This window comes from Chrysemys picta, chromosome 2 (assembly GCF_011386835.1).
Source record: "Chrysemys picta bellii isolate R12L10 chromosome 2, ASM1138683v2, whole genome shotgun sequence".
Classification (NCBI taxonomy): domain Eukaryota; kingdom Metazoa; phylum Chordata; order Testudines; family Emydidae; genus Chrysemys; species Chrysemys picta.
The window spans coordinates 92,953,968-92,969,945 of NC_088792.1; the positions used below are offsets into that span (position 1 = coordinate 92,953,968).

Sequence of the window (15,978 nt, forward strand, 5' to 3'; positions counted from 1 at the left end):
GCTTTAGAATTAGATTTGGAATGTCACATTCTGGAGGCTCAAAAATCATTTGAAACTTTAAGGGGGAAAAAATTCCAAAAAAAATTACTGAGAATCAAGTAGAAAATATTTTTCTTCCTAAATTAATTTGCATCTCATGGTCTGAAACAATAAATAAAGGCTCATTCTCCGTTTTGTCTCCCTCTCAGCCTCTTTCTAATTATATCCCTCACAAAAGCTAAAATCTTCAAACTGCAAATCCTGGAAATATTTTTCAGCATGTCAGTCTTACTATGTATTTTCACTTTATCCTTTATTAAAGCCCCATTTATCTTCTAACTAATGTACAAAATGTTCCTGTGCTAGGGCACATGTGAAGTATGCAGCTATGATACAGCAATTACAAATTAAAATAACAATCATTATATTCCTTCTTCACCCACCCAACTCACTAGCACTAGCAATTTCCAGCCCCCAGACCATCTTCAATTAACCTCCTCTTTGAAAGGCAGGGAAAGTAGATGGCTCTTGTAGCTTGCTCTCAAGGTAAACGAGTCTGAGCTTTTTTACACCATCTTAGAGAGAGGAAAGGGAAAGCAAGTTCCAGAGTGGAAGACATTAAGCACTCCATTCTCCATTTACTTTGAATGGGAGTTGTGTGTCTAAATATCCCATACAATACTTTGAAATTATCCTGGGACCTGATTCTGCAAACACACACCTGAGTTCAATGTGACTACTCTGACGTGTAAAGTTACTCACTTGTGTAAGTATTTGCATGATCAGGGCTATGGTATGAGACTGCTGGCTTGAAAGACACAGTATATAATGTGGTATCAAATCAACGGCTGCCTTTTTCTTCTGAACTTAAGAGTTTCTTGTTATTAAAAATCAATCCATCACTTACGGCACTATTCTTAAAAATAAAATGATTTGAGCCATAGCATGGGAGCCAGATATTTTGTTTCCCCTTTCTCCTGCCCCAACCACTCTGCTCACTTTAATTGTAATAGAGGGTATTTTAATCTGTTCTTTTTGAATTTGTCATACGTTTACAAAACCCCAAAGTGAGAACATTCCATTTGGTGACCAATCCTCCATAGTGCTGCTTATCTGTGTATTTACAAGTGTTGATTGTAAGAGAGACAGGGCCAAGGATTTAGCAATTCTCTTGCTGGCCCCATATAAGAGAACTTGAACCTTTTAGATTTGTGTGTGTGTGTGTGTGTGTGCTGGCAGATCAATTTTTAATATAATGTAAAAATTTTTCAAGATGCATTCTTCCTTCTCATCTATTCCATTTAATATTATTTTAGTGGAAAGGTGAATTTTTTATTTGTTTATTTTGGTAATCTGGTGGCATTGCCCTTTGAATTAGTCTATAGTGTTTTATAATTGACAATCTATAGGACCACATATTTGCACTAGTGTAAATCAGGAGTAACTTCACTGAAGTCGGAGGAAGGACACTGATGTGAATGAGAGGAAAATGAGGTCCAGACTCTTTTAAAAAACTGTAGTCCTATATGTGTGTGTATATGTATGTATGTGTCATGCAATAGCTTCTGTGGTATTTGAAAGGATAGTAAGCCCTGAAGAGCCTGTATGTTCACAGAGGATCTTATCAGTTGTTGATGAGGCCCTGTCCAGTCTTACAGACAGGCAGTTTCCTTCTGCACTGGGGCACTAGCCTGCTGTGGAGCCAGCAGAAAGGTGATAAGCCGCAGAGAAGATTTTTTAGGAGTCTTGCCTATCTTTCACACCAAGTGGCCAGAGCACATTTTCCACAGTTGCCACTTACAGATATGCAGGCTGTTTTCGGATAAGGTCAAGAAAGAAATAGGGAAAGGGAGCAAATGGTTTCCAGTTAGCTTCCTTTCAGAGTCCCATAGGAATCTGGAGACCTGGGGTTAGACCTAATTTCTTTTTTTTTATATAAGTCTCTCATGGCTTATAAGTGCAGCCAGACAAGGTAGCTATGGAGTCACTCAGAGAAAGAGACAGATTTCAGACTAGCTATCAGTAATTCACTGTCTGCAACTGCCAGGCAGGAAAAGGCTGAGAATTCTGCCAGTTGATAGGGAAAGCGTGAGCTAGGCCAAGTTGCAAAACCTTTCAATCCTGTTACAGGAAATAGGTTTGCAAAATTTACCTTTAGCCAAACTCTTAGTGACTCTTTCACAGGTCAAGTACCAAGGCAATGCAGCCCCAGAACAGAAATATGTCTCTGCTTTCTTCGAAAGTGGATCCAAATACTGGAAGAGAAAAGCCTCATCTCTCAGTGCTGTTTCTGTTACTCTAGATCTCTAGGGGAATGTGAATGCATTAGGACTGAGTTTAGCATTTGTGTAAGATAACATTCGGAAACTCCATGGGAGGCTTAAGTTGATGTCTGAGGTGGCTATATCTGCGAATCTGATTTTTTATGAGGCATCATCTGACTGTTTGACCCCTAGCCTTTTCTAAAAATGTTTTTTTAATTATGTTAAGAATTGAAAATGTAATAGTGTCAGAGGAACATATGTAGCACATAGAAAAGATTTTACAGTGGTTTCATTGAGCTAGAATGGATTGAGACTTAGTCCTTGAACTAGTGTTTCAACAAATATGTACCACACTACCACTGTCTCATCCTACAGAACAGGAACGCTTCCAAACCATTTTATTTTTTCAGTTTCTGCAGCACCTGGCTCTCCCACTCTGTTGAAAATGGAAAACATTTATTGTGGGCTTTTATAGAACTGTCAACTCATGCAGGTAGTTAGAAGTTTACCCCAAGTTGGTGGTGGCTGCAAGAGCATCTCTGGGTACTTTACAGTGGTTCTCAAACTTATTTGATCGCACCCTCCTTCTTTGTCGCTGGAGTAGTTTAGGCCCTCCGCCTCCTGCCACACAAATACATATACTGATTTAAAACAAAACAACAACAACAAAAACCATGCAGCTCTCACTAAATATTAAAAGCAGTAAGGCATTGATTCAAACAGAGCCAACAATCCATTGTAATAAGAGCAAAAGCAAAACTGTGATTGTGGTCGATGCTTACAATTAAATGTGCACACTCCGTCGTAGCAAACGGATTAATGTACAGATGGCAATGACTTTGTATAATGCTCCGCAAGCTTAAGAGAAATCCGTCAAAATGCACAGCGCCATCTGAGGACCTGATATGTCTGGAGGAACCAGCTTTGCTAGTTATTCATTGCTGTGGGTAAAATGTGTGCAGTAGGTTTATTTTTTCCTAAAGCTTCTCACATACCCCAAATATACATTATGCACTCCCGGTCCCCACAGCAGGCCCACCCCCTAGTTTGAGAACCTCTGCTTTAAAATATATTTGTCTGACACTCCCTAGTGGAGTGGATTATTTTAGCATGCAGCATAACAATTACATATTAACTCTAATTCTGGTTTTCCCTGTGACGCAATATCCTCACAATCCAACAGGTAAGAATGTTTACTTCTACAGTGCAGAGAAGTTCATTACATTAATTCTGTAAGATGCATTGTCAGACCCTTTAAAGATTAATTTTATTTAAGATTAGTACTTCTCAATATTACAGTTGACTAACCAGCCTTAACCTTGAATAAAAGGATGCTATAGCAAAGTGCACATAATTCTGTACAGGCAAATTTAAATCTCTGCTCCTCTAAAAATTGGGTTTATCTTAACAAAAGACAAACAAACCCAAAAAACAAAAAATCAAGAACTGACTTCTATAAATGTAGCTGTCTTGTTTTGCTACACAACAAAAAGAGAACTTCCTACACCAAAATGTTAGTTCAGGGGAATCACCCATAAGTACTAGTGTTTAGCATCTTTGAAAGATGGATACAAATTACATGTGCATTACTAAGTGAGTGGCTGAAGCTTTTGAATCAGTTTGCGGGTTCTCAGTTCAAACTAAATCTGAACACTGAGGCTTAAATTTTCAAGATTTTGTGTACTTCAGTTTCTGATGCCCAACCTTAAACATCTTACAGGCAGGGCCGGCTCCAGGCACCAGCCCACCAAGCTTGTGCTTGGGGCGGCACCTGGAGGGGGGCGGCGCGGCGCTCCGGCCCCCGGGGAGAGTGGGGCCACGGCCGGGCTCACCGCCCTCCCCCCAGTGCTCTGGCCGCCCTCCCCCCCGGCGCCCTCCCCCCGGCCGCCGGGGGGAGAGCGGCGAGCCCTGGCCGGGGCTCGCCGCCCTATCGCCACCCTGCCCCGTGCGCTCTGGCCGCCGGGGGAAGAGCGGAGCCCCGCCGGGGCTCACCGCCCTCCTCCCAGGGCTCCGGCCCCCGTCCCCCCGGCCGCCGGGGGGATAGCGGAGCCCCCACCGGGGCTCGCCGCCCTCCCCCCAGGGCTCCGGCCGCCCTCCCCCCCCCCATAGGGGGGGGCGGCCGGCGGCTTTTTTGCCTGGGGTGGCAAAAAAGCCAGAGCCGGCCCTGCTTACAGGGCCATGGCTATGCAGCACTTCTTGAAAATCAGGCTCCTTTACGGTGTCTCAAGTTGGGCACTACAGATACAAGGAGATAGTCCATTTCCCCCCCCACACACCCCCTGTGATGGAAGAAATAGGGGTAAGCTTACTGAGCGTGCACCCTCATGCCCCAACTCTTCCTTCTACCATCGCTGGTTTGCCATTTCTTTAGAACTAACAAGATAAGGGAGTACCGCTCACTCACCCTCGTTATATAGCTCTGCATTACAATTATCTGTCTCACTCTCTTTTTGCTATTCTACAGCACAATGTTGTCTCTTTGTCACCAGCCTCACTAAACTCACCACCTGGATAATACCTCTGTAAATGAAAACCTTTCAAAGTACATTTCCCAGAGATTTGATGTCACAAAGATGGAATGTGTTGAATCAATCATTAAAGGGTTCCCGTGACTTTCGCAGCATGTTTCCAGGCATTAAAATAGTCTGATTACTTATCTTTGGTGAGAAAATCCAAAATATGGTCTTTTAAATATGAACCAAATCCCTTGTAAACTCTTTGGGACAGGGACTGTCTTTAAGTTCTGGATCTATACAGTGCCTAGTACAATGGGATCCTGGTCCAGGACTGCAAGTCATAGGGGTTCCAGTAATACAAGTAATATATAAGAATTTGCCTCAGCAAGGGTTGAGCAAAAACCGAGGAAAGACTTCAGAATTTGGTCCCATATTTATAACAGAGTTTAGTCCCATCTTTACAGTTTCCCAACCTTTCCTCTGCAGGCCTCTAGCCCAAATGTTGAATGCATAGAGGGCATATTTTTATTGCCTTTCATCGTAACTGTAAACACCAGAATATTTCCTAATTCCATATAGCATTATAGCCAGGAGATTTGGTTCTTCTGTTAACACAGGCAAGCAGGAACCCTTGCAAACAGGCTCCAAGATCTTAACTGACTTCAGTCAAGGCAGTTTGATCCTGTGATGTCCAAGACATTTAACAGAGACTTTTTCTGTGCTCATGTTATTTCTTTGCAAAGTGATAATGCTTCTAATTAGTGCTGAGACCTCCTGAAACGTTTGATAGGATTTTAGCTATTCTGAGTGGGGGGTGGGGATTGGAAGGATGTGGGGGTAGGCTTGGCCTGCCAATAGACTCCCTGGGTTACTGTTGGTGGGGGTCCCAGCCTGGATCCCAGACTGGAGTCTGAGCCACTAGGCTCCCAGCAGTAATGAGGCAGGGAGCTGGAATGAAGAGAAGCCATTAGATAAGAGAGGGCAAGAGGGGAATGTTTTGCTGACAGAAAAGAAATATACTTGGGACTAACTTCTAGTGCCAGTGATATTTTAATCTCATTGGCAGAGAACAGCTCTTTCAGGCAGGCAGAATTAATTTAGTGTTTTCAGTGTTCTCCCTCCAGTGTACTTCCAGGCTGACTGTAAATGGCACGCCTTCGCTGCTGTGTGCAGGCTATGCAGGACCTTTGTAGAATTCCTATTATGTGACCAAACCACCTAAAATGTATATAGAAAAGAAAAAAAGGGGGAGTCCAATTCTCCTCCGACACCAATTTCATGGCAGTGTAACTAGAACTGCAGTGGAGTTACTCCAGATTTACACTGGTATAAGTGAGAAGAGAAACAAGCCCATAGACTCCAGAATACCGAATCTTAGTGGTGACTGGTAATGCGGATCCAGTGAGATCCAGAGGGACCTGAATGAGAATTCCTATGTTTCACAATTCATGACATGCATTGTTCAGTTAGGCTCAATCCTGCCCTCAAGTAATTCCCACTGTGAGCAATGTGGGTTAGGCAGAATTTCCTCCTGGCTGATTCATAGTGCATGAGGGTATAAATCAATGCAAGTTATGGCCCTAACAGTGTAGATGGCAGATTATATTATTCTAGTTCTTCCGCTGCAAGTAAAATTACAAATATTATACTCTTGTCATTTCTTTCCATATCTGAGCATCCAAAACATGACAAGTACACAAAACTAAGAGTTTAGGAAGAGGACAAGTAATGTCATCCCTTGTAGTATCAGTAATGACACACTATGCCACAGATATATACATTGTAACAGGCATAAACCACAGCATTTTTCTATACACTAGTATGTTAAAAATCTGTCTGTTAGAGTATCTTGGTTTGTCTATGTTGTCCTGGTACGGTATTCCAGATTGTTTTATTCTAGATTTTGACCTCTGCCCTGCCTTGTCATACATTGGACCTATCACCACCATCAAATAGAAATTTTATCTTATGAGAGGATTTTTTTTCCTGTCTGATATAGGACGTTGATGATTCTAGGTCTTCATTTCCTAAGTTTGCTAATGAAATAGTTTAAAATGTGAAAAAGATTAACTTCCTCCGCTTAAAGTTGTACATTTCATATGGGACAAAGGGATGAAGTCTTCCGTTATATCTGTACGGCCACATTGACTTCAGTGGGGTTTCACAAGAGTTACTGAGGGCAGAATTTAGTGTTTTACCACTGGATCATGTGTCATCAACCTGACCAATTCCCCAATGTATTTAAAAGTTGCAATTTAGCTAGATGGATTGGGATTCCCATCGCTGATGGGTCAGAAGGAAGAATCTGGCAATGTTCTATCTGGTTTAATTCCCAGAATGTCAGATGAGGGCAGGGGAAAGTGGGGTGTGAATTATTGCTCACAGAGCAAAGGAAGTGTGTCTGAAGATACCCTGCCATAGTAAGTCAGCGTGTTGCACACGTCCACTGAGAGGTTCCACTATGAAGGGGCTCTTAGTGTGGTTCAAAGCAATTACAAAGATATCTGCCAGGCAGTCAGAACACTCTGCAAAGCAGAGGAGAAGGGTTGCTCTCTCAGTTTATTTATGGTGCTGGACACATTTTTGGAACCGAAATGGAGGCTGTGCAGTGGGGAAACATCTCAGCCTTGGAGACCCTGGCTGCCAGTCTTTGGGCGAGGGGGGACGGAGGGGACAAGAGGGCTGCAACTTACAATGGATCATATTTTGTAAATGTATTAAAAACACAAAATTCTTCCCCACTCCTATCACTTGTTTACAGCCTTTGTTTAGATTCTAAAGGGCTTTTATTTTTCCTTTTGATTTGTGGGTTTATATTATTCAGAAATGCTTTGCACTGCATATTCCTTTCCCTGCCATTCAAGAATATAAAAAGTATTCAGATAAAAAAAATTAAGACAGTGGTCATCCGAAGGAAGAGATACTAAACGAGTACACAAATAATATGGACATTCAAATCGAAACACACAACTTCACAAAACATAGTGGAATCAATATAAACAAAGACAAATTAAATTCACAATCTTGCATATAAACAACAAATATTGCATGTGCTGGGCCTGGGTTTATGTGTGTGTGTGCATGCATGCATTTTAAAGGGTGCATTATTGGCCCAAGAAAGTAAGCTGTAGCTCTTGATAAAGATTTGCTGGCTTGCTGAGAAAGTCTTCCATTGGCAGCAGCATAAACACTGGGCCACTTGTCACTGAAGGCTGTAGTATACGAGTTGCTCAAGAAAGCATCACTCAGACTGATGGGGCTTACCCAATGTATGTGTTTGCCTAAACTAACAGCTAATTGGAGGTGGGGAGCGACTCCTCAAGAAGAATTCTTTTCCTGATCTTGATTAACTCCCTTCTTATTGTGGTTTACAGAAATATGTCAGCATTCTCCATCAATCTGCCAGCAAGTCTTTTCTCTAACATATTTCAGCATGCCACTTTGCCTTTCACTGTGGACAGGTGCTGCCACAATTGATATTGCTCCTACATGACATCAGACAGCTTTACCTCCTTCGTCGGGCTGAGACTTCACAACTTCAAAAAATCAGCAACTTCAAGTGTGTTGTTGCAGGCTTGAAAGTCAACATTTCTCAAATATCCTTTTTGTTTCATTCCTTGAAATGAGGAGAATAGACATAGGAAATACATGATGGTGTGGGCATCATTGACAAGTAATGCAGCCATCCCAAATGTGGGTCAATACACTGTATATACCAAGCCAGTATTTTGTATATGCCACATTTTTTACTAACAAGCTATTTTAGGAATGTTTTAAGGAGTGTTTAAAATTTACATTGGGACTATTTTTTGTATCTCTCTACCTTTATAGCCAGGTGTCTTAGTTATCATGAATTCAACTGTACAGGGTTCAGAGGGGAGAAAAAATGATTCCATATAGCTTATCTGGCCATAAAGCTGAGAGACATTTTTCAAGTCTGATATTTTCCATTGCTGAAGTGGGCTCTGAGAGAGTATTCTGTATCTCCTTGGGAAACTGGGAATCTTCACTTTTCAATGTCTAAAGCTCTCATTTCTAACCTTGCAGGATGACAAGATATTGAACTTTAAAGTCATGACTACAGCTGGTCGGAAAGTGAGATTTTTTTTCCCCCTCCATAGAATAAACACTTTTACTTTTCATTTAAAACAAAAAAACCCCACACGGAAAACCAACAGTTTCAGCTAAAAATTTTCTATTTTTCCATCCAAAATTTTTCCAGTGAAAACTCAATTTTTTCTACATAAGACAGACACTTTTCATGAGAAAAAAAATCTCATTCTGTCAAAAATATTTTGATGGATAATTTTCAACTAGACCTAATCTTGACATATTTACATATAGAAAAGATGTTACTGGCTCAGCATGGAATCTTGTCCGTTGTGGACCTGACGCAAGGGCAATTTTGAAGGGAAAGCCCAAATTGGGGGATAAAAGCGTGGAAGCAGAGAAAGAAATATTTTTCTGGCAGATTGATTTTTTTTAAATGGCAACTGTTCAAGGCTGTTCAGCAGTCTGAATAAGTCCCAGGGGAGATGCATTAGTGGGCAGGTGATGCCACTACTTTGAAATATGACTTCCTAAACAACAGGACAGCTGCTTGCAAGCAGAATTAAGTGCATGGTTGGGCTGGTCGAATAATGAAAAGTTATTATTTGTGAATAAATTATTGGTCAACTGAGGAAAAAAGTGTATTAAATGATTCACCAAATACTACTTGAATATCTCTAGAGTTGGTCAAATATTTTTTGTTCACGAATGAATTATTCAGAAGAAATGTCAACATTGAATGGATAAATTACTTGCAACGAGTAATTTGATCAACTCTAGTCAACAGTATATTTATTGTCTGAGTATCCTCTGGCATCACAAACCAGCCAACCAACAATAAATTGTTTAATAGAAGTATGTCACTGGCTCTCCCTTCTCTATTGCATCAAACATAAGCTGTTTGTATTCACTTTCAAGGCCCTTCATAGTCAATCCCCACTCTACCTATCTCCTCCCATTCACTATCATGCTATTGATGCTCCTACTGTAATACAAATAATTAACAATACAATAAATCCACTTATGAAGAGCATACCAGCAAAGATTTTAAATGGCTGAAGTTATCTGTAGGTTTTTCAAGTGGCATGTTCCCCACAACAGAAAGGTGCTGCCATTTTGGAATCACTCTGTCAGCTTGCACTCTTTCAGGGGGTGCAAATTGTATATTCCCAGAATCCAAATGCTTCTTTCTCACTGGGACATACTTGAGTTGGGATTAAATCTTCCATGTACACATTTCATGGGAAATTACATGGGAGATCAGTAAAAGCACTGCAGGTGTAACAGCAATATCTTGATACTGGCTATATTTAATAAATACTGGATGCTGGCAATTTAAAGTTTACCTTGTTTCCACTTGGTATGGCTTGATTCTTTTACATGTTGATCAAATGAAGGAGTTTATTCTATATGGGTTCTTATGTCATCCTCATCATCACAATATGTGAGCCCCTTCAGGAGTGCATTAAGTGATGTGACTGACTTCTGTCGTGTGTAGTTTGAGCTCTCTCATTCTCTTCTCAAGGGGACCATTGTACATGTGAGAACAGCCTGTCTGCTGCACTCTGGGATCAATATGCAGCACACCTCTAGTGGTACACTGAGAAAGAGATGAACAAACACGTAACACATAGGAACTATGTTGCAGTTTGCAAAGCAGCAAACTGAGGGATTTACACATTAGTGGAATATGTAGCTCTTTAACATTCTCTGAACTTCTATAAGTGGTATGAAGCATTGAACCCCCACTCATAACAGTGTTTTCTTTGTATCTCCATTTATGTATTTATTCTTAAGTGTATTTTCCCTTCTGTGTGATTAAATCAAAAAGATCATTAGAAAGACTTGGTACCTCTATCTTTTTACCCCTTTGGTGGTCAATCAAGAAGCAGGAAGAGGGTTTCTTGTACAGAAGGACGAAGCAAAGACTTGAATTCATGATGTACCAGCCCATACATGCTGCTCTGATTATTTTTTTTCCCTTAAAGAAGATAGGATGGGTTAATTTCCCAGTTCTTCACAATTTATCTGTGCTGAGTTGGAAGAGTGTTGAGTGGGAAAGGGTTTCATTGTCCACTAGGGCCTTATGGCTCTTCAACACCCACCACTTCTGCCTCATGTCAAAGAAAAGCAAATAGGTTTATTAAATAGCTGTCAGGCCGAATGAGGCTGTACAGAGAACAAACAGAAGGGAAATTGGATTAGAGGCAGAGTACATGCCACACTAAACAAGGGTACAGATTTACAGCTTTTACTGTACAATCGGACAAAGAACTTTCAAGGTGGATGCAAGAGTTTTGGGGAGGGGAGAGCACACTGAGTGGTGTATCACTTCAAGGATTAAAGGTCATATTCATCACTAGTCACAAGACTCTCTTCAAAGTTCCTAGGGAAATGACTTTGGCAGCGTTGCTTAGTTTCCTAGTAGACCATTCTCTGCATGTCGCCATTTCAATTTGCAAATGGGAAGGTAGCATTGTAAAAGCCAGAAAATGTTAACAAGGAAATCACCATTTGAGAAAAATGTTAGGTACTTTGTTTAAAAATAATAATAATAATAAAAAATCCCATTTTTGGTCCTAACATGGCAACACTAATTTGCTTGCCCACAGTACAGTCAATCGATCCTTAGGGTTTTTTCCACTCTAGTCAAACTGGAAAACGTATATCCCTGCCTCCAGTCACTTACTTAATAAATACAGTGCCATTGGAGTCAAATGAATAAATGTAAATGTCCACATCTTTCTTTTATGCCACATGAATTCAAAATTCAGTAGGATTGCCTGTGTGCAACACCACACAATTTACCCTACATGAAGGCAATGGCAGGGAATCATGCACTTTGGAGTAAATAGCCTGGCCTGCTTAAGGGCTGGGCAGGATTCCATATCATGTGAGAACCTCTGCTCCCTCCCTACTCCCCTGAGAGTGCAAGGAACCCTTAATTTAGCATCCCCTGTGCACTGGCCAGCAGAGTTATCTGGCCATACAGGGGGAATGTAGCAGTGGGCATGCAGGGCTATAGCAGTGGGCATGCAGCCTAGAGGTTGGAGGAAGCACAGTGTCCCCGAGAGCTCACCCTGGGGCAAGGTGGTTTCACACCAACCTTACTGAGCCATGCCTAAATGATAAAATCTAGTCCAGACTAGACAACGCAGTGTAGAAGAATTAACTTCAGAGCTACAAGGCACTAGTTTTCCTTGATGAGGCACCAGCTCACAAACAAGCTCTGACAGGTTGAACTCTTTTTAAAAAGTACGCTAGCTATCCTCGTAGACATCCCAACCAAATTCTCTTGGCTCAGTGGAAAGCGCCGACATATTTTCAGTCATTTTCAGCTGGAAGAAAAATGTGTACTTTACCAGAGGGACTGCAATTGTATCATAATGCATTGAGCAATACACTAGAGGATGGCCAGAGAGGTGACCCGGCTGGAAAGCAACAGACTTCTGTCAGTTGCTGATCTTGTGCAATAACTGAAAATGACTTCCACCCATGTTGCTACAGCAGCCTCAACTTTTCTTCCACTGATCGAAAAGCATCATTGCAGAATACTACTTTGAAATGAGGCATGAGGTCTTGTCTCTTTACCTCTCTCTCTCTCTCTCTCCTCCTGGCCTTGTTCTCACATTTCGCGCTCTCGCTCACACTCTTTTCCAGACCTTTTATTTCTGTCTTGCTGAGGCCAGGACCAGATTAAGAAAACCTAGGTCCCTAGGCACATCCTCACATTGGGTGCTGTGGCCTAGTCCCTGTTTGTGATGTTAGTCTTAGCAGCTCTCACACAAGAGCCATCTGTGGGGTAGATGGACTGCTCATGACCTCATCTTTGTGCAAGCTGAACCACCATTCCATGGCTTCAGGCAAATTGGGCTCCATCCCAGAGGAGTGACTGAGACACGACCAATCCAAACAGAGGACACGCCATGCTGGGTTGATAGAAACAAGCATCCCTCCCCCCTCCCCCCCCCACACACAGAGTCCTCTGCTGGTGTCAGGAGGGATCTCCAAAGCAGTGGGTTTTCAGTGTTAGTGTCTCATTGAGATAAATGGGGTAGTTCACACCTCCAGGAGCTCTTGTTTCTGGCTTCTGCAGACTCAGGCAGATATCACTTCATTGGTTTCAGTTGGGTCAAGTTGTCAAGCTTTTGTTTGCAATGGTAAGAACTGGAAAAAAATGTTTTAAATGAAAGCTGAGATTCTGATATCACCACAGGACTCCTGGAGCCTAACCCAAGTGGTTAGGATAGATTGAAACAGGAGAAGGAGCTCTCACTTCACCAAACAAAAAAAAGGGGGGGTGCTACTGACGCACCCTCAGTCTCCCTATCAATTGATCTAATCTGTGCTTCAGATAGCAGAATTTTCAGAAATTCCTAGCTCACAAACTCCCAAATTCTAATCCTGATTCTGGTTATGACTTAACTTTCTGACCTTGGGGAAATTGCTTAACTTCTCATCCTCTATTTTCACCCTTCATAACTACATTACAGCGGTAGTGTCAGGTTTAATTAACGTGTGAGGAGCTTTGAAGAGGAAAGGCACAATGTACACATAGTAAGCATTTTTGTCTATTCTTCCATGTATTTCTCTGACACTTTTAAAGATGTTTTTACCCAAATATTACTTTGGAACCTCTCCTGTAAATCACGGTACTTTATAAAATTTTGTGACTTCATAAGATATGGGTCCTATCTTCCCTTGTTCCATGTATTGGAGACTATATACCCTTGCTAGTCTGTTAAAAACATTAAATGTGTTGCATAAGAGTATAACAAAACACTAGCTAATCCAATTTCAATTTTCCTGATATATAACATCTGAAATATAATCCTTGGCTTTCCTCTTCTCCAGAGAAATCTTGAAATCCAGCAATTCAACAAATTAAATACCTTGATAGGTACAGAGATAGAGCTAGAGGGAAAATAGGTCAAGGCAACACATCTTAATGAAGTAAGAGGTGCTTGGATACTATGGTGATGTGAGCTAGACAGATGGACAAACTGACAGAGGAAAGACAGTGCCATATGTCTGTACCATTGGTCTCCGGCAACAATCAGAATAATTTGTTTCACATTTTGGATGCAGTTAAAATTCCTGTATCAGAGGGGTAGCCGTGTTAGTCTGAATCTGTAAAAAGCAACAGAGGGTCCTGTGGCACCTTTAAGACTAACAGAAGTATTGGGAGCATAAGCTTTCGTGGGTAAGAACCTCACTTCTTCAGATGCAAGTAATGGAAATCTCCAGAGGCAGGTATAAATCAGTATGGAGATAACGAGGTTAGTTCAATCAGGGAGGGTGAGGTGCTCTGCTAGCAGTTGAGGTGTGAACACCAAGGGAGGAGAAACTGCTTCTGTAGTTGGATAGCCATTCACAGTCTTTGTTTAATCCTGATCTGATGGTGTCAAATTTGCAAATGAACTGGAGCTCAGCAGTTTCTCTTTGGAGTCTGGTCCTGAAGTTTTTTGCTGTAAGATGGCTACCTTTACATCTGCTATTGTGTGGCCAGGGAGGTTGAAGTGTTCTCCTACAGGTTCTTGTATATTGCCATTCCTGATATCTGACTTGTGTCCATTTATCCTCTTGCGTAGTGACTGTCCAGTTTGGCCAATGTACATAGCAGAGGGGCATTGCTGGCATATGATGGCATATATAACATTGGTGGACCTGCAGGTGAATGAGCCGGTGATGTTGTAGCTGATCTGGTTAGGTCCTGTGATGGTGTTGCTGGTGTAGATATGTGGGCAGAGTTGGCATCGAGGTTTGTTGCATGGGTTGGTTCCTGAGTTAGAGTTGTTATGGTGCGGTGCGTGGTTGCTGGTGAGAATATGCTTAAGGTTGGCGGGTTGTCTGTGGGCGAGGACTGGCCTGCCTCCCAAGGTCTGTGAAAGTGAGGGATCATTGTCCAGGATGGGTTGTAGATCACTGATGATGTGTTGGAGAGGTTTAAGCTGAGGACTGTAGGTGATGGCCAGTGGAGTTCTGTTGGTTCCTTTTTTGGGCCTGTCTTGTAGCAGGAGGCTTCTGGGTACACGTCTGGCTCTGTTGATTTGTTTCTTTATTTCAGTTTCTCCTCCCTTGGTGTTCACACCTCAACAGCTAGCAGAGCACCTCACCCTCCCTGATTGAACTAACCTCGTTATCTCCATACTGATTTATACCTGCCTCTGGAGATTTCCATTACTTGCATCTGAAGAAGTGAGGTTCTTACCCACGAAAGCTTATGCTCCCAATACTTCTGTTAGTCTTAAAGGTGCCACAGGACCCTCTGTTGCTTTATACGTATTACGTTATATTTTTCCTCCAGAGTTCCATGGGTTGTTGGCTGTATTTAATGTTTTATAATCCAAAGATTAGCAAAAACATTTGTAAATGACCTTTCTCGTATCTAACGATGACAGCTGATATTAAGCTATACAATCGGGCGGAATTAGAATAGAAAACAACAAGAAAACCCCCACCGCAAATGCTGTCAATAGCAGAGAAAGATTTATCGCGATGGCCTACCCACTGTCGTGACACAATTTAGAAGCATCAAATGGCAGTAATTCACTGGGCAGTGCAGGTGGCAATTTGACAGTTTTAGGGCTAACTCCCATGTCCTCTAGCCATGTGTGTAACCTCACTCACCCCAGTGTGACTACTCCCAGGAGTAAAGCAAGATTTGGCCCTTAGCTAGGGAAAAAGAGCCATTTGTTTAATTAAAGCATTCATGCTTCCTATCTTACATTTCCTGATCTGAGCCTGGTGTAGTCTTCCGATCACCCAGCCAGAACAATGCTGTGGGTGAGAGAGAGGGAGATCTGCTCGCTGTCATTCTGTGTGGATAATCTGCCTTCTGAGTGACAAGCACTTTTCATCAGCAGTGACGCAGGCCGGGCTGAAGTGTTGATCTCTGGGTCTGATTGAGGCCTGTCTGGCTCTCTGAACGGTCGCACACTTCAGCTCGTCAGTGAGGCCAAGAAATTAGCCACTTGTGCTTTGTGCACAAGTAGGCTCCTCCTGGACTTCACAGAGGAGAGCAGGTGTTGTCATTAAAAAGAAGTTTAAAATAATTTTCCAATCTCAGAGAAGGTACCTAATGTACCAGTCACCTGGTGTTCTGTTCTAGGGTCAGTGTGTTATTTTATGCTGTAATGGCAATTAAGTCCAGACTAAATCCACCTTGGGATATCTTGAGACCGAAAACCATAATATTTTAATTGATAAGAAATCACATTTATTTTGTA

At 41.9% G+C, this 15,978-nt stretch overlaps 1 long non-coding RNA gene across 1 annotated transcript in view; it reads left to right on the forward strand.

Annotated features, from left to right (window-relative positions):
• The window catches only part of LOC122174696 (uncharacterized), a 73,008-nt gene extending 62,417 nt beyond the window's left edge, over positions 1-10,591 (forward strand). The window contains exon 2 of the long non-coding RNA XR_006176860.2: positions 8,074-10,591. This is a non-coding gene — a long non-coding RNA (uncharacterized LOC122174696). The remainder of the gene's footprint in view (positions 1-8,073) is intronic.
• Positions 10,592-15,978: the final 5,387 nt, after the last annotated feature.